We start from the raw sequence: 18,656 nt of genomic DNA, 5'->3' as shown, positions 1-18,656 counted from the left end.
TCTCCTCAGCCTGATATAGGGCAAAAGCAAAAAAAAAAAAAAAGACCAAGATTAGGGATGAGAAATCAGACATAACCACATATATGAAAGTATTTAATTTTAGGAGAAGTCTGTGGCCACAATTTTGAAAACAGAGCAGATAGATCATTTCCTAGCAAACACTGACCCAAGTCAGTGGTTTGAATATGCCAATTAGTTACCAAAAGAAGAGATTGGAAAGGTGATTAAAATTTTATCTTTTTAAAAGATTGTTTTCTTTTACTTAAACTTTTTAAATGGACATATACATGGAAAAGTACACAAATCACAAGTATACAATTCAATGAGTTATCCACAAAGTGAATACCACTGTAGCCATCATCCAGTCCAAAAAATAGATCAGAGTAATTTTTAGTTAGTATATAAACTGCTTCAGGTCATGGGAAAAGATGGAAAGATGCTCAGTTGATTTTTAAAGGCCAGCGTAAGATTAATACTCAAACCCGATAAACTGCCAAAAAGAATGCCATAGCTTAATCTCATCTACGACTATAGAGGCAAAACATCCAAATAAAACTAAGTTGAATTATACAACATAATTCCATAAGTTTTATTTCAGCAATACAAGCCTCAGTATCAGGAAATTTATTAATATCCATTACATCGAGAACTTGAAGATTATTTAAATGTCTGTAGATTAATATTAATTTTCTTATTTTGATAATAGTTATGATTATGTAAGAGAATATCCTTGTTTTTAGAAAATATACATTGAAATATCTAAAGATAAAGACAGTTGGCAAATGTTTCAGGAAGCTAAATTATACATATACACACATACAAAAGTATACATACAGAATGATAAAGCAAAAGTAAAGTATTCACATGGAGGAAATCTGAGTGAAGGGTATACAGGAACTCTTTGTATTGTTTTTACAACTTTTCTGTAAGTCTAAAATTATTTCAGAATAAAGTTTTTTTAATGAAAGGAGATGAACATTTTATCAGTATATGCTGAAAAAGCATTTGATAAAATATTACAGCTTTAAGTATGATTTGATAAACTCCTAGTAAAAGAAACCATTCATCAAAAACCAATAGCAAACATTTTTAATTATAAAGCTACTTCTGTTAAAGTCTGAAATAAGACGAGTCAACATTGCTTTGAAAATTCAGGTGAAAATAATTAGGCAAGAAAAGTAAGTAATTGCTATCTATTGGAAAATAATAAATGATCTTGTTTTGCTGATACATGACTGTGTTTTTAGGAGATCTACGAGGCTATAAGTAAAACCTATTAGCATTAATAAGGAAATTTGGTAAGTGTCTGGATAAAAGATCAGTGTACAAAAATCAATAGCTTTTTTCTATTCCAGCAATAATCAACTAGAAACAATAACAAAAGTATTCCATTCACAATTGAAATAAATAGGTGTATGTATTTGCTCATATATATATATATATAAAATACCTCTGGAAGAGAGAATTGGGCAGAGAGGAGACTGCAGTGGAAGGGTAAATTCACTGTATTCATTTTTATAATTTAAAATTTTGAACCTTATTAATGTGATACCTATTCAAAATTATAAAATACTAAGAATAAACAAGAAAAAAATCATATTGAAGGGCATAGAACAAGATCTGACAAATGAAAAGACATACCAGGTTCTTGGAAGGGTGACTTAATATCATTAAAGTGTCCATTCTTTAATTAATATACAGTTCAGTGCAATCATAGTTAGACTCGAACATCTTTAATAAAATTAAAATCATGTTATACTGAAGTGTCTAGTGGCTTCACCACATGGAGCTACTGTTTTCTGGGTTAGGGAGATAATGAGATACTACTGCTGTCAGTTACTATTCCATCTTGATAGCACGCAAACTAGAGGATAAGTAAATGTAACTACTATCAATGTACACCCTAAATAAAATTATGAGAGAATAGAAAGAGAAGAATTAGTGTCTGTGACTGGAGTGTAGAGAGTGTATGTGAGTGTGAGGAGAAAGAAGAGGAGAAAGTGGTGGGAAATGAAGCTAGAGAGGTGAGTTTCCGGACTTCATAGTGCCTTGAATGCCATGCTGAGGGGATGAAATGGCCATGTTTGTGTTTTTAAAAGACCCTTTGATTGTAATATGCAGAATGTTTGGGGTTGACTTCTGACCAATATATCAACACAACAGACAGAGTAGTTCAGGCAAACTCACTTCCTACCTCAAATGTAGAAATACTGAATATTGTGTAGCCAAAAAAAAAAAAAGTTTGACACACAACTGGACTTAAAACTAAAAATGGGAAATCCCAGGGTGCCAGCAATGAATGGGAACCCAAAAGTCAGAGGGTTTTTGAGAGTGGAGGTCAAAGAGTTCATTCATAGAGACTTGGGACTCAAATATAGGCCTAATGGCTGAGTGCTAGGCCTTCAACACTGAAACAGGAGTCTCAAAGGACTACTTCCTTGTGAAATGAAGACTAGAAAAACACTGCTCCTTAACCTGAGAATCAGTAGGGAAATACAAAAAAGTGTAACATCACTCAGAGATGTAAGTAGAAAGAGTCAGCTACAAAGAAACTAAGACATTTGCTGTTTGTGAGAGTGTGGTCCAAATTCACAGTACCCAAATGTTACTGGAATGTCAAGATGAAAAACTAACAAAAAACTGATCCTGGGCCATAGGATCCCTTAGAAGCAAACACAAAACTGTTCTGTAAGGATATTCTTGTAACCAAATTTTCACAAAGGAACCTTTGGAGAAACAAGTCCTATTGAAATGAGCTTACAGGAAAACTTACCCCAAATAAAGGAGGAGGAGAAAAGAAAACGAAAGAAGAAGAAGCAAACCACCATGAAGGAGAGCAAACTCAGCAGATGCAACAAGTGGGAGAATTTGCACTCCAAGAATTGTAGTAGAAGAATCTGAATTTAAAAGAAGTATGTTGGGACTTTCCTGGTGGTGCAGTGGTTAAGAATCCACCTGCCAATGTAGGGGACACGGGTTCGATCCCTGATCCGGGAAGATCCCACATGCCGTGGAGCAACTAAGCCCGTGTGCCACAACTACTGAGCCTGTGCTCTGGAGCCCGTGAGCCACAACTACTGAGCCCACGTGCCACAACTACTGAAGCCTGTGCACCTAGAGCCTGTGCTCTGCAACAAGAGAAGCCACTGCAATGAGAAGCCCACGCACTGCAACGAAGAGTAGCCCCCACTCGCCACAACTAGAGAAGGCCCACAAACAGCAACGAAGACCAAACGCAGCCATAAATAAATAAATTTATTTTAAAAAAATTAAAAATAAAAAAAATAAAAGAAGTATGTTTAGGGACTTCCCTGGTGGTGCAGTGGTTAAGAATCTGCCTGCCAATGCAGGGGACATGGGTTCGAGCCCTGGTGCGGGAGGATCCTACATGCCGTAGAGCAAGTAAGCCTGTGCACCACAACTACTGAGCCTGTACTCTGGAGCCCGTGAGCCACAACTACTGGGCCCACATGCCAAAATTACTGAAGCCCACGTGCCTAGAGCCTGTGCTCTGCAACAAGAGAAGCCCGTGCACCGCAAGGAAGAGTAACCCCCACTCGGCACAACTAGAGAAAGCCCGCGCACAGCAACAAAGACCCAACACAGCCAAAAATAAATAAATAAATAAATTTTAATAAATAAAAAATAATAAAGTATGTTTAAAATATTCAGAGAAATAAAGGGAGGACTAGAAACCATAAGGCAAGAAAGGACAGTATGAAAAAAGAATAGGTGAACTTGAAAAAAGAACCTTTGTTCTAGGTGTTTTTTTCAGATTTATTAACGTGTTTTTTTTCCCCCCTGAACAGTTTTCTCTACTGTGGTCTTAATTGATTTAGGTATTAAATAACAGAACCACAAAGTACTCATATTCTTTAAAGGATAAAGATTTGGGTCACCCACTGGACTCCAAGGAGCTGACCTAGGACAAGGGAAATACCCCCTAGGGTTGGGGGAAGAGGGCAGTTACCAGTGTGCCACCCCCAGGGCCATGATTAGTTGCAGAAATAAGGAATGTGCCCGCCACCACAATCCTGGAACTCTTTGCCCACCATCCTCCAAGAGTCGTTCCAGTCTAATCCCAGCATTCCTCACAGGTTTGTCAAAGTAATTTCAAGAGGTCTGAACCTCAGTGGTCATCTACCATCACCTCATCACATAGTGTTCCCAACACTTCCCTGTGCCCCCAGTTCTTCCTTCAATAATCGACAAATTTTTCTATATAAGCATCTTGTTGGAATGTTTGCTCCATCTCTTCACCTTTTTTTTTCTTTTTTTTTTTCTTTTTTTTTTTCTGTTACTGAAGTATAGTTGATTTACAATATTGTGTTAGTTTCAGGTGTACAGCACAGTGATCTGGTTATATGTGTTGATGTGTATATTCTTATTTTCCAATTCTTTTCCCTTATAGTTTATTACAAGATTTTGAATATAGTTCTCTGTGCTATACAGTAAATCCTTGTTGTTTATTTTATATATGGTAGTATGCATCTGTTAATCCCATACTCCCCAATTTATCCCTCCCCACCTCTTACCTTTTGGTAACCATGAGTTTGTTTTCTATGTCCCTAAGCCTGTTTTTGTTTTGTAAATTCGTTTGTACTGCTTTTTAGATTACACATATGAGTGATATAATGTTTGTCTTTTTCTTACTTCACTTAGTATGATGATCTCTGGGTCCATCCATGTTGCTGCAAATGACATTACTTCATCCTTTTTTGTGGCTGAGTAATATTCCATTATGTATATATACCACATCTTCTTTATCCATTCATCTGTTCATGGACCCTTAGGTTTCTTCCATGTCTTGGCTATTGTAAATAATGGTACTGTGAACATTGGGCCCAGTAGTGAGATTGATGGATCATATGGTAGTTCTATTTTTAGTTTTTTAAGGACCCTCCATACTGTTCTCCATAGTGTCTGTACCAATTTACGTTCCCCCTAACAGTGTAGGAGGGATCCCTTTTCTCCACACCCTCTCCAGTGTTTGTTATTTGTAGACTTTCTGATGTTGGCCATTGTGACTGGTGTGAGGTGATACCTTACTGTAGTTTTGATTTGCTTTTCTCTAATAATTAGTGATGTTGAGCATCTTTTCATGTGCTTCTTGGCCATCTGTATGTCTTCTTTGGAGGAATATCTATTTCAGTCTTCTGCCCATTTTTTGATTGTTTTTTTGTTATTGCGTTATGTGAGCCATTTGTATATTTTGGAAGTTAAGCCCTTGTCGGTCACATGATTTGCAAATATTTTCTCCCAGTCCATAGGTTGTCTTTTCATTTTGTTTATGGTTTCCTTTGCTGTGCAAAAGCTTATAAGTTTGATTAGGTCCCATTTGTTTATTTTTGCTTTTATTTCTATTGTGTTGGGAGACTGACCTAAGAAAACATTGCTATGATTTATGTCAGAGAATATTTTTCACCTTAACTGTCTCCTGAAGGTATCGTTTACTCTGGCTGTCCCTTAAGATGCTTCTTCCCCTGTAGTCCTCTTAGGTGGCAGCTGCTTTTATTGTCAGCCCCAGGAAGTGAGCCCCCACTGCTTCTCTGTGATTGCTCATCTTTCCTCCTAGCTTTTTAAAATTCAACAGTTTGACTATTCCAACCCTCTGTCATTGCCCTATCTACTGATCTCTCAACAACTTCCCTCACACAAGGAAGATCTTAGGCCCCGTATCACTTTCTCCCTTCCTCAACACATGCCATCATTCTTGGTGGCTTCAACTTCCCGTGAATGACTTATCCAATACCCTACTTTGCTTACATTTAGTGACTTTTTTATGCCCCTGCGCACCTTAGTCACCTGTATCATGGTCACATCTAAATTTTATCAGCAATAATTGTACTTCCTCCAAAACCCCCGATGCAGGGGACATGGGTTTGAGCCCCGGTCCAGGAAGATCCCACATGCTGCGGAGCAACTAAGCCTGTGCGCCACAACTACTGAGCCCGCGTGCCTAGAGCGCATGCTCCACAACAAAAGAAGCCACCGCAATGAGAAGCCTGTGCACCGCAACGAAGAGTAGCCCCCGCTGGCCGCAACCAGAGAAAACCCGCACGCAGCAACGAAGACCCAACGCAGCCAAAGATAAATAAATAAAATAAATTAATTTTTTTAAAAGTAATAACAGAAGAGAATAACTTATAGAATTTTAAGATATGGTAGTTAATTTTTTTAATCCATAAAATAATTGGAAGATAAACTTGAGAAAATCTCCCAAGAAGTAAAACAAAAGGAAATGGAGAATGTGAGAGACCAGATAAAGTTAGAAAAAGCAATTAAGAATGCCCAACATCCACCTAGTAGGAGTTTTTAAAAGAAAGAAGAGGTAACTCCCTGGGTGGTCCAGTGGTTAGGTCTCCACGCTTTCACTGCTGAGGGCCTGGGTTCAATCCCTGGTAAGGGAACTAAGATCCTGCAAGCCACGCAACCAGAAAAGAAAAAAAGCATTAAGTGAGGCAGAAAATATTATCAAATAAATAGTATAGAGGAAATTTTCCATCGCTAAAGGACATGAATTTTTCAGACTGAAAGGACCCACCAAATGCCCATTGGTTGAAAACAGATTCCTACCCAGTCATAGCATATTGAAATATCAAAACCCTCAGGACAGGACATAAAGAAGATTCTGAAAGCTTCCAGAGGAAAACTAAAGTCACACACAAAGAATAAGGAGTCATAATGATATCCCTCAAAAGCAACATAGGAAGCTGAAAGAAAATGGTAAAATTATGAGAGAAAATTATTTTCAACCTAGAAATACAAACCTAGCCAAATTATTAATCAAATGTAATGGCCCAATAAATGTGTTCAGATATGCATGGGTCTCAAAAGATATTCCTATCTTGTACCCATTCTCAGGTAGCTACTTGAGGATGTGCTCCTTTACAACAAGGAAATAAACCAAGAAAAAGAAAGTCACAGAATTCAATAAATGGGGTATCTGGCCCAACAGATATGCAAAGGCATATCCCAGGACAACAGCTCTATAGAGCCAACAGCTAGTCCAGATTCATGAAGGAGGACAGAAGGTATATTAGTATTTTCCGTGTAATAAAAGAAAATCTCAAAACCTTGGGAGCTCACAACAATATTTTTCATGTTCGTGGGTCTGCATACTGGCTAGAGTTCAGTCAATACAGCTGCACTCAGCTGGGCTTGCCTCTAGACTGAGGTTTGGGTTCAGGTCTTCTCCCCATGTTTTCTCGTTCTCCTTGAACCAACAGCTATCCAAGCCATGTCCTTTTCACGGTGGATTGCAGAGGCTCAATAAGCAAGCCAGATTACACAAGCACATTGAAATTCTCTTTTCCTCTCACGTCTGTTAAAATTCTTGAGCCAAAGCAGGTCACGGGGCCATGCTCAACATCAGTGGGATGGGAAAATATACTCCCCCTACTCTAGGGAGAGATACTGCCAAGTCACATGGCAAAAAGCAGGGGTGTATAATTCTCTTAACTGGAAAGAAGTGAAGCACTGGGAACAATAATCCAATCTACCCCAGAAAGCTCCAGGAAAGAAGTCTCCAGGAAAAAAAATATGGGACTGATCGAAGACTTGATATATCCGACTGTGTGGAAAAGACTATCTCCAAGAATTTTACAGTTCCTTAGGAGAGTGACAGTGATAAAGGCTTAGGAAACTAAGCAAATGAAAAATAGGCAATTATTACTTCTATGAAAATTCATACAAGGAAATTAATTTAAGGACTTCCCTGGTGGCACAGTGGTTAAAAATCTGCCTGGCAAGGCAGGGGACACGGGTGTGAGCCCTGGTCCAGGAAGATCCCACATGCCACGGAGCAACTAAGCCCATGCTCCACAACTACTGACCCTGCACTCTAGAGCCCAAGAGCCACAACTACTGAGCCCACGCACCACAACTACTGAAGCCCGCTCGCCTAGAACCCATGTTCTGCAATAAGAGAAGCCACCACAATGAGAAGCCCGTGCACCGCAAAGAAGAGTAGCCCCCGCCCGTGCACCGCAAAGAAGAGTAGCCCCCACTCGACACAACTAGAGAAAGCCCATGTGCAAAAACGAAGACCCAACACAGCCAAAAAAAAAAAAAAACTGGACTCTGAAAATCTGAAATCAAGATCCATCACAATCATCGTCAGCCAGGCAATGGTTGTGACATAGATGCAACTGCCATGCACAAACATGATTGCTATTTCTAGTGGCATGACTGGATAACTGCCACTCCTGGAGATTTCAGTCCACAAACCATTTAAGTGTCATTTGAGGAATGAATATAAGTCCAGGTTTTGTCTAAGAAGTTTTCATTTATACTTCCTGGAAAAATCAAGGAAGTGCCAGTATCAAAACTTACAGAATGAAGATCAATGGTTTGGAAGAAAATTCTATTCATGATTGCAGATCAGATCCCTCTTTTTAAAAATGCTGTATCACCAATACTCTTGAAGTTTCAGAGTATGATATTGTGTTTAATTAAATGTGGGCATTGATATCTTTGAGGTAAAAAATGATTCAAAAAATGGGACTCTGAATATAAAGAAGTTTTAGAAATACTTAAACCAACTTATTTGCTTATATTTTTCTTTTTCTTCTTCTTTCTTTTGAATTTTTTGGCCGCTCAGCACTGCATGTGGGATCTTAGCTCTCCAACCAGGGATCGAACCTGTGCCTCTTGCAGTGGAAGCAGGGAGTCTTAACCACTGGACAGCCAGGGAAGTCCCTTATATTTTTCTTTTTATTGCTTGCCAGCACCAAAGTATATAATAAATTATACATCTAAAGTCTAAAGGATCTCTTTCAATAAATATAAAAATGCTAAGGGATAAGAAAGCATTGTGCGGGCTTCCCTGGTGGTGCAGTGGTTGAGAATCCGCCTGCCGATGCAGGAGACACGGGTTCGTGCCCTGGTCCGGGAAGATCCCACATGCCGCGGAACTAAGCCCTTGAGCCATGGCCGCTAGGCCTGCGCGTCCGGAGCCTGTGCTCCGCAACGGGAGAGGCCACAACAGTGAGAGGCCCGCATACCGAAAACAAAAACAAAAACAAAAACAAACCACTCATAGAAAGCATTGTGGTTATTTTGGTTATTTTTTTCTTGTTTAGTGGTATACAGAGGTGTGGCTTACAATCAGTGATGTCTTAGATTCAATGAAATGTGGAATACTGGGATAATAGAGACGGTGGGGCCTTGGGTGGTGTGAGTTATAATTATTAATATTAGGAAGTCAGGAGTCTAAAATCAGTCAATCAAGAAATCACAGGGTAAATATTATACTGGAAGAACACACTGCCTGAGATTAAATCCCAGCTCTGCCATTTGCTAACAACGTGACTTTACATAATTACTTGATTGCTCTGTGACTCGATTTTTCTCATCTCTAAAATAGGAATAGAAATAGTGCCTACAATATAAGGTGATTGTAAGAATTAGACAATGCATGCAAAGCACTTAGGATAGAGCCTGACACATTGTAAATGTTACCTAAAATTGTGATTTATCTAAATGTATGGAGGTAAATACCAAAAGAAACAGCTAGAATGGCTTAGAGAGTAGGTTCTGGTTTCTGAGGATAAAAGTGGGGAGAGAAGAGGACTGATGTTTTTCATTGTCTTGATTGTTTTTTAATTCTGTACTTTTAATTTGATTTAAAATTTTTTTTTATTTGTTTCTTTTTGATAAAATAATTATTTAAAATACACATGTAGGGACTTCCCTGGTGGCACAGTGGTTAAGAATCCACCTGCCAGTGCAGGGGACACAGGTTCGAGTCCTGGTCCGGGAAGATCCCACATGCAGCAGAGCAACTAAGCCCGTGCACCACAACTACTGAGCCTGCGCTCTAGAGCCCATGAGCCACGACTACTGAGCCCACGCGCCACAACTACTGAAGCCCACACGCCTAGAGCCCGTGCTCTGCAACAAGAGAAGCCACCACAATGAGAAGCCCGCGCACCACAATGAACAGTAGCCCTCACTCGCCGCTACTAGAGAAAGCCCGCACATGGCAACAAAGACCCAACACAGCCGAAAATTAATTAATTAATTAATTTTAAAAATAATAATAATAAAACAAAATACATGTTAGTGGGTCATAGACCTAAATGTAAAATGCAAAACTATAAAACTCGTAGAAGATAACATAGGAGAAAACTGAGGTGATCTTGGGTTTGGCAATGGCTGTTTGTCTGTTTTTGTCCATGCTGCAGGGCTTGCGGGGATCTTAGTTTTCTGACCAGGGATTGAACCTGGGCCCCGGCAGTGAAAGTGCCGAGTCCTAACCACTGGACCACCAGGGAACTCCCAAATAGCTGTTTAGATATAACACCAAAAGCACGATCCATGAAAGAAAAAAACAGATAAGTTGGACTTTATTAAAATTAGAAACTTCTGCAAAAGACACTGTTAAGAGAATGGAAGAACAAGCCACAGCCTGGGAGAAAATATTTGCAAAACACATATCTGACTAGTATTCGACATACACAAAGAACCCTTAAAACTCAACAATAAAAAAAAAAACCTCATTTTAAAATAAGCAAAAGATCTGAACAGCACCTCACCGAAGATGATATACAGATATCAAATAAGCACATGAAAAAATGTTCCACATCATATGTTATCAGAGAATTGCAAAGTAAAACGATGAGATACCACTACACACTTACTAGAATGACTAAAATCCCAAACACTGACACCAACTCACTAAGACATGCAGGGTACCTGATATTTCCTGCTATTTAGGTTTTATCAGCATTTTGTCATAATCATAGTGAACCAATGTGTTGTCTTATGGGATGCTAAGGTGATCAAAGTCCCTGTGGACTAAATTGTGGCCCAGAGGCAAAGTTAACATGGTCCTGAAGCAAAATGGTGAAGATGTACTCTGCCCTTGACAGGTTAAACAAAACTACTTTTGGCCTTCTTTGCTATTGAAATAAAGAAAAAACATTTCCAAGTTAATAACTTTATTATGGGTGGCAGAGGCTCTATTGTTTTGTTCTAGTAAAGAAACCATATCTGGAACAGCAGTACAATTGGAGTCATCACCTGTCTTAACCTTTCAATAATCCACTGTCATTCTCCAAGGCTCTTCTGACTTCATCATGAGCCAGAGAGGTGAGTTAAGTGGGTAAGTAACAGGAATCACCACCTCTGAATTTTCAGGTCTTTGATGGTTACCAAGTCTTGCATTTCCCCCCAATGATGTGTTATTATTTTTTGTTTATAATTTTGATAGGAAGGAAGCCTTAGGGCTTCCATTTAGCCCTTTCAACCATAATAGCTGTATTCCCTGTATTAGAGAGACATATTCTGCGAACTGCTTATTATCCCTAGTCTATACACTCTGGAACTAGAGAAATCATGGGGAAAGGGGTTTAAGGACTGGACTGATGTTGAAGTAGATTAGAATCAAGTCAATTTATCACTTGACTCCACTCTGAATGGTGGACCACTGTGCCAACTACAGCCCCAATTAGCATTACAGCCAGTGTCAACAATCCCAGTTTCACAGTTATTCTATTCATTTTCTAGGGCTGCCATAACAAAGTACCACACACTGGGTGTCTTAAAAGAACAGAAGTGGGCTTCCCTGGTGGTGCAGTGGTTGAGAGTCCGCCTGCCAATGCAGGGGACACGGGTTCGTGCCCCAGTCCGGAAGGATCCCACATGCCGTGGAGCGGCTGGGCCCGTGAGCCTTGGCCGCTGAGCCTGCGCTCCGCAACGGGAGAGGCCACGACAGTGAGAGGCCCATGTACTGCAAAAAAAAAAACCAAAAAAACAAGTTTATTCTCTTGCGTTTCTGGAGAACAGAAGTCCAAAGTCAAAGTGTTGCCACAATTCCTTCTGAGGCTTTGAGGAGCATCTATTCCATGCCTCTCTCCTAGCTTCTGGTGGTTACCAGCAGACCTTGGTATTCCTCGGCTTGCAGTTGCATCACTCCAACCTCTGCCTCCATCCTCACATGGTGTTCTCTCTGTGTATGTACAAAATTCCCTCTTCTTATAAGGACATCAGTCATTGGATTAGGGCCCACACTAATTCCATATGACCTCATCTTAACTTGATTACATCTGTGAAGAACATACTTCCAAATAAGATCACCTATTCCAAAGGTACCTGGGTGAGGACTTCAATATATCTTTTTGGGAGACATAATTCAACTCATAATTTACCCTGAGAAATGACTACAGGTCCCATCAGGGAAATCTATAAGGAATATATAGACAGATATTTACATACATCTTCCATAAGTGTACTTGCTTTCACTTCATTCAAGGTACTCAAAGTCTGTGAACTAACCCAGGCCTGGAAATTGGGTGAAAGATCATAACTATCTTGTCTTAAGTTCACCCTCTGTTCACCAGTTCCAGAGGACTTTTGGTTTTACAAATTAGGATATTAGCGAACTACCCATATTCTTTAGTCCCATCTGTAGTGTCTTCCTCCAGCATCACTGGCCTGCAGAAACCAGTTGCTACAGCACTTTCCAAAGATGCCATCACCCTCTAACAAATGTATTTCTCAACACCTTGGTGAAGAGAATGTCATCTGGGCCCTCTCAGGGGGTGGAATTTGGTGTAGATGAATCATATTTATAAACCTAGGAAAAGAGGTTTATAAACCAACATTCTCATCTCCTTAAGTGTTTTAATTCTTTCTTCTTCATTATACCAAAGGATTCTCAATTTCATTTAACTTCATCAGTGAATCCAGGTGTCAGTCAACCAACTGAAAAAAAAAGCAATTAAATCCATTATACACCCACCACGATGGAAAATATTAAAAAGACTGACACTATTTGACTTTAAAGAGTATGTGGAGCAACCAGAGTTCACATACATTATTGGTGAGAGTGTAAAATGGCACAACTACTTTAGGAAAAGCTCTGGCAGTTTCTTAGAAAACTAAATACACATCTACCCTATGACCCAAGAGAAATGAAAACATATAACCACCAAAAAAAGACTTGTACATAAATGTTCATAGCAGCACAATTGATAATAGTCCAAAACTAGAAATAACGCATATGTCCATCAAAAGAGAATGGCTAAGCAAACTGTGGTATTATATTAGTTTGTTATTGCTGTGTAACAAATAACCCCACAATTTAGCAGCTGAAAACAACATTCATTTCAGCTCACAAGTTTGTATTTCAAAGTCTGGCACAGTTCTCATCTACTCAGATCATAGCTGGACTATCATCTGCTCTGGATCTCAGGGTGTCAGTTGAGCTGCATTCCTTTCTGGGGGCTCTGAGAAAGAATCCACTCTTAGATTTATTAAGGTTCTTAGCTGACTTCAGATCCTTGTGGCTGTAGGACTGAGGTCCTGTTTTCTTACTGGCTGTCAGCTGGAAATCACTCTCAACCCCTAGAGGTCACCCACATTCTTTGCAGTGTGGCCTCACCATCCAGCAATGAAGAATCATCCTCTTGTTGAGTGTCTCTCATGCTTCACATCTCTCTGACTTCACTGTTTAAGACCTCTTGAACCAAATGTAAATGGTTCATGTCATTAGGTTAGATCCACCCAGATAATCCCCCTTTTTAAAAGTCAAATGTGCTGGACTTCCCTGGTGGCGCAGTGGTTAAGAATTCGCGGGGCTTCCCTGGTGGCGCAGTGGTTGAGAGACCGCCTGCCGATGCAGGGGACGCGGGTTCGTGCCCCGGTCCGGGAAGATCCCACGTGCCGCGGAGCGGCTGGGCCCATGAGCCATGGCCGCTGAGCCTGCGCGTCCGGAGCCTGTGCTCCGCAACGGGAGAGGTCACAACAGTGAGAGGCCCACGGTACCACAAAAAAAAAAAAAAAAAAAGAATTCGCCTGCCAAGTCAGGGGACACACGTTCGAGCCCTGGTCCAGGAAGAAACCACATGCCACGGAGCAACAAAGCCCATGTGCCACAACTACCGAGCCTGTGCTCTAGAGCCCGTGAGCCACAACTACTGAGCCCACGGGCCACAACTACTGAAGCCTGTGCACCTAGAGCCTGTGCTCCGCAACAAGAGAAGCCACCACAATGAGAAGCCTGAGCACCACAATGAAGCGTAGCCCCTGCTCGCCACAACTAGAGAAAGCCTGTGCCCAGAAACAGACCCAATGCAGCCAAAAAATAAATTAATTAAAAAACAGGAAAAAAAATTTTTAAGTCAAATGTGCTATATAAGTGGTCCCCAACTTTTTGACACCAGGGACTGGTTTCATGGAAGACAATTTTTCCACGGACTGGGGGCAGGGAGGATGGTTTGGGGATGATTCAAGCGCATTGATTTATTATGGTTTCTGTGCAGTCAAACCTCTCTGCTAATAATAATCTGTATTTGCAGCCGCTCCCCAGCGCTAGCATCACCATCTCAGCTCCACCTCAGATCATCCAGCATTAGATTCTCATAAGGAGTGCACAACCTAGATCCCTCGCATGCACAGTTCACAGTAAGGTTCGCACTCCTATGAGAATCTAATGCCACCGCTGATCTGACAGAAGGCAGAGCTCAGGCAGTTATGCAAGTGATGGGGAGTGGCTGTAAATACAGATGAAGCTTCGCTCCCTCTCCTGCCTCTCACCTTCTGCTGTGTGGCCCAGTTGCTAACAGACCACAGACTGGTACCAGTCTGTGGCCTGGGGGTTGGGGACCCCTGTGCTATATGACATAACCTAATCATAGGAGTGCTATCCCATTGTATTCACAGAATTGGGGATTGTACAGGCCATGTGCACCAGGAAGCAGGAACCTTGGGGGACATCTTCTGCCTACACAGGTATATTCATTCAATGAAACACTACTCAGCAATAAAAAGTAGTGAACTATTGATACACACAGCATGGATGAATCTCAAAAATATTATGCTGAGTAAAAAAGAAGGCTTACACAAAGAGTACCCAGAGGAATTCAAGAACAGGCAACATTAATCTGTAGTGGAAAAGAATCAGAAGAGTGGTTGACTCTGAGGGAGCGGGCTTGGGATTGATTGGGAAGAGAGGCACGAAAGAACTTTCTGAAGTGATGGTAAGGGGTAGGGTTGCACAGATATATGCATGTGTCAAACTCATTGAATGGTACACTTAGCTTTATTCATTTCACTATGAAAATTTTACCTGAAAAATTAACAATAATTTTCTCTACTTAATGATATGCACACTGAAGTGTTGGGGGCCAAGTGTATGGATGTCTGCAACTTACTGTGAATGCATCAAAACTACAGTCTGAAAAATCTACATGCTCTGTGATTCTGACTATTCTGGAAAAGGCAAAAAAATAGAGACAGTATTGGAAAGGGGAGAGGGATTAATAGTTGAAACAGGGGCTTCCCTGGTGGCGCAGTGGTTGGGAGTCCGCCTGCCGATGCAGGGGATGCGGGTTCGTGTCCCAGTCCGGGAAGATCCCACATGCTGCGGAGTGGCTGGGCCCGTGAGCCATGGCCGCTGAGCCTGCACGTCCAGAGCCTGTGCTCCGCAACGGGAGAGACCACAACAGCGAGAGGCCTGCATACCGCAAAAAAAAAAAAAAAAAAAAAAAAAAAAAAATTGAAACACAGGGGCAGTGAAACTATTCTGTATGACACTGTAATGGTGAATAAAGACATTATGTATTTGTCAAAAACTATAGAAACATATAACACAAAGAGTAAACCTTAATGTAAACTATGGACTTTAGTTAATAATAATATATCAATACTGGTTCATTAATAGTAATATACCACACTAATGTAAGATGTTGATAATAGGAGAAACTAGGGTGGGGGAGGGGAGTATATGAGAACTTTCTCTATTATCGGCTCATTTCCTATGTTAATCCAAAACTGTCCTAAATACTAAAATCTATTAATTAAAAAAATAATCTGAAAAAAATACAATGAATTGACAGATAGATAGAAAAATGGATAGATGGGTGGATATGTGATCAAGTGAACATAATAAGATGTTAGACTCTAAGAAAAAATAAACTCATCTCTTTTGTAAAAAAAGGTGATTAGAACTCCCAGCTCTTAAAATCAGCACATGGAATCCAGGCTCTCTGGTAAGTGCACTCATATTGGTCATTTCATCCTAATTTTAAATTATGTTCCTCCTCCTTAGTCCTGAACCCTCAGAATCCATTCCCACATATATTTGCCAAATTTTATTGATATAAATTTGAAAAATCTTTTAATTCTTTTAGTGGGAAGGCCTTCTTGTGAATTTGAGCTCCTATTTGACCCTGATGCATGTTGGGGTCTGATTCTGATAATGAGTATGGAGACAATTAAGTCAGTGGGATGGGGCATGAGGAGATTTGGCTTCCTCTTGCCACATAATTCCCCATGGGAAGTCTATATATAGTCTTCAAACCAGAGGGAAGCAACCCCACTGGACAGGGAGAGGGTGCTATAGTCTCTGGCTATTTTCAGTGGTAGGTTGGAGTTGTAAGAGAGATCACCAATTGCCTGCTGTGGTAGACAGCTTCTGACATGACTCCCAGAGATCCCTGCCTCCTGATGCTCATGCCCTATGTAATCCCCTCTCCCTGAGTGTGAGCAGGAAGACATTGTAACTTGCTTCTAAGGAATAGAAATGGCAAAAGTGACAGAATGTCATTTCCAAGGATAGGTTATAAAAGGCTGACTTCAGTCTTGCTGGCATTCTCTCTGGCTCTTCTTACACGTTTGCCCTGATGGAGAGGCCCATAGGCCAAGGGAATGAGGATAACCACTGGCTAACATCTGATAAGGACTGAGCCCTTCAGACTAACAGCCCTGGAGGAACTGAGTCCTGGCAACAACCATGTGAGTGAGCTTGGGGGAAATCATTCCTTAGTCAAGGCTTCATTTGAGACTGCAGAACTGGCACCTCGATTGCATCCTTGGGCGAGGCCCTTGAAGCAGAAGACTCAGGTAAGCCACACTCAGATTTCTTACCCACAGAAACTATGACTTTATAAGTGTGTGTTGTTTTAAGCTAGTAAGTTTGGGGTAATTTGTTATGCATCAATGGATAACTAATACACTTGCCTAATATCCATTCTCTCCTTATTCCTCAGCAACAGAGACTCTATTTTATTTGGGATACTAACGTGCCCAGCTAAAATCATGCCTTTTCTAATCTCTCATTGTCTGATGTGACCATATGACTGAGTTCAGTCAAAAAAGAAGTAAGCAGAAGTGTTGCATGGAACCTCTGGAACGTTCCTTATAGGGAGATATCTCACTGAGAAACATAGCTTTTGTTTTCCTTCTTCCTCATTCTTGCTGCCTAGAATGTGGATGTGATGACTGGAACTCCTGCAGCCATCTTAGAACATGAAGTAACTTTGAGGTTAGAAATCATACTCTAGGAAACAGAAAGGAAGAAGGAATATGAGTCCCTGATGTGCATTCAGCAGCCATACCAACAATGGACTCCTTACCTCCAGACTTACTTTAAGTGAAGAAGAAATAATCTGTTACCTTGTTTACACTATTGTCATTTTTTATTTTCCCTTATGTGCACCCAACATAACCCTAACTCGTAGAGGACTCAGAGCTCTCTTAGCCATCCACATCCTCTCATTTATCACCAACCCATGTCCCTCTTCCAAACAATACTCAAACTCTCACACAGGAGCAAACTTTGAGTTTGATTTTTACATTTTTCAATCTCTCTTTAAGCTTTCCACACCTCCTCACAATCCTGCATTCCTCATTCTCTTTATACTGATCTCTGACAGTCCCCCAAGTCTGTGCTCTCAATGGACACTTCATTCCAGGTGTCACTAGTAATAAACTGATGAGCTGTTTTGCCCCTGAATGCCACTCCATCTCTGGATTTCCACTGCCTGTAGTCCCAACAAAGCCACACAACTATTCCCAGATTCCAACTAGTACCCTGAGAGTCTGATGCCCTCAGCCAATCTAGGACCAATTTCTTTATGAATCAGTCATTAGTTACAAGCAACAGAAACTAACTTCATCTTATTTAAGCAAAACAAAATTTTATGTTAAACATATTACATTTATAAAACATATCTCAGGGGATTGCTGAAATGACTGGAGGACCAAATACAGAGCCGCACAACTAGAAACAATGCCCTAAATTAAGCTGCATTGTTGTCTCCATGAGGACAGCCCCATCGCCAGTGCCCCTTGCACAGCTGGCATGGTTGGCACTGAACCCTCAATGCTGCCCAAAACAAGCTATGTCGGGGCCCTGCTGCACCTAGAATTAGATCTTGCTGTAAAGCCATTTCCCCTGGAGAGAATTCTTATGGTCACTGAGTGCTCACTTCCTTAGCTACAGAGTTATTAGCTTAGGCTGTGATCAAGGTACATGATTGGCTGAGAATAGGTCAGGTGTCTGCACTCTGGTTTTAAGGGAAGTTCAGAGAGTATCTGGCATCTGTTAGGTAGGGAATTCCCCTAACTTAGGAAGTGGTTTCAGATGCCAGATGTCAAAAAAAATGCCAACTTTTTCCTACTCTCAGGCCAGGGTGCCGAGAAGGAGTGGGGGAATCACACTTCCCTACTTTCTCTAGATCTTCCCAAATATTCCCATTTCACCTGTCAAACAGTCAATGTTTCCTAATCAATGCATTCACTCTAGAGTGTGGCAGAGAACTTGGCTATAACCAATCTGCAGATCACATGGTTATCCTCCTGCGGCAGCCTCAGATTGCTGGCCACGGGCAGAGGCTTCCTTACCAGAGTTACAAATTGTCATGCTGTTC

Source organism: Kogia breviceps, chromosome 7, assembly GCF_026419965.1.
Source record: "Kogia breviceps isolate mKogBre1 chromosome 7, mKogBre1 haplotype 1, whole genome shotgun sequence".
In the NCBI taxonomy this organism is placed as follows: Eukaryota; Metazoa; Chordata; class Mammalia; order Artiodactyla; family Physeteridae; genus Kogia; species Kogia breviceps.
This window is presented reverse-complemented; position numbering follows the sequence as displayed.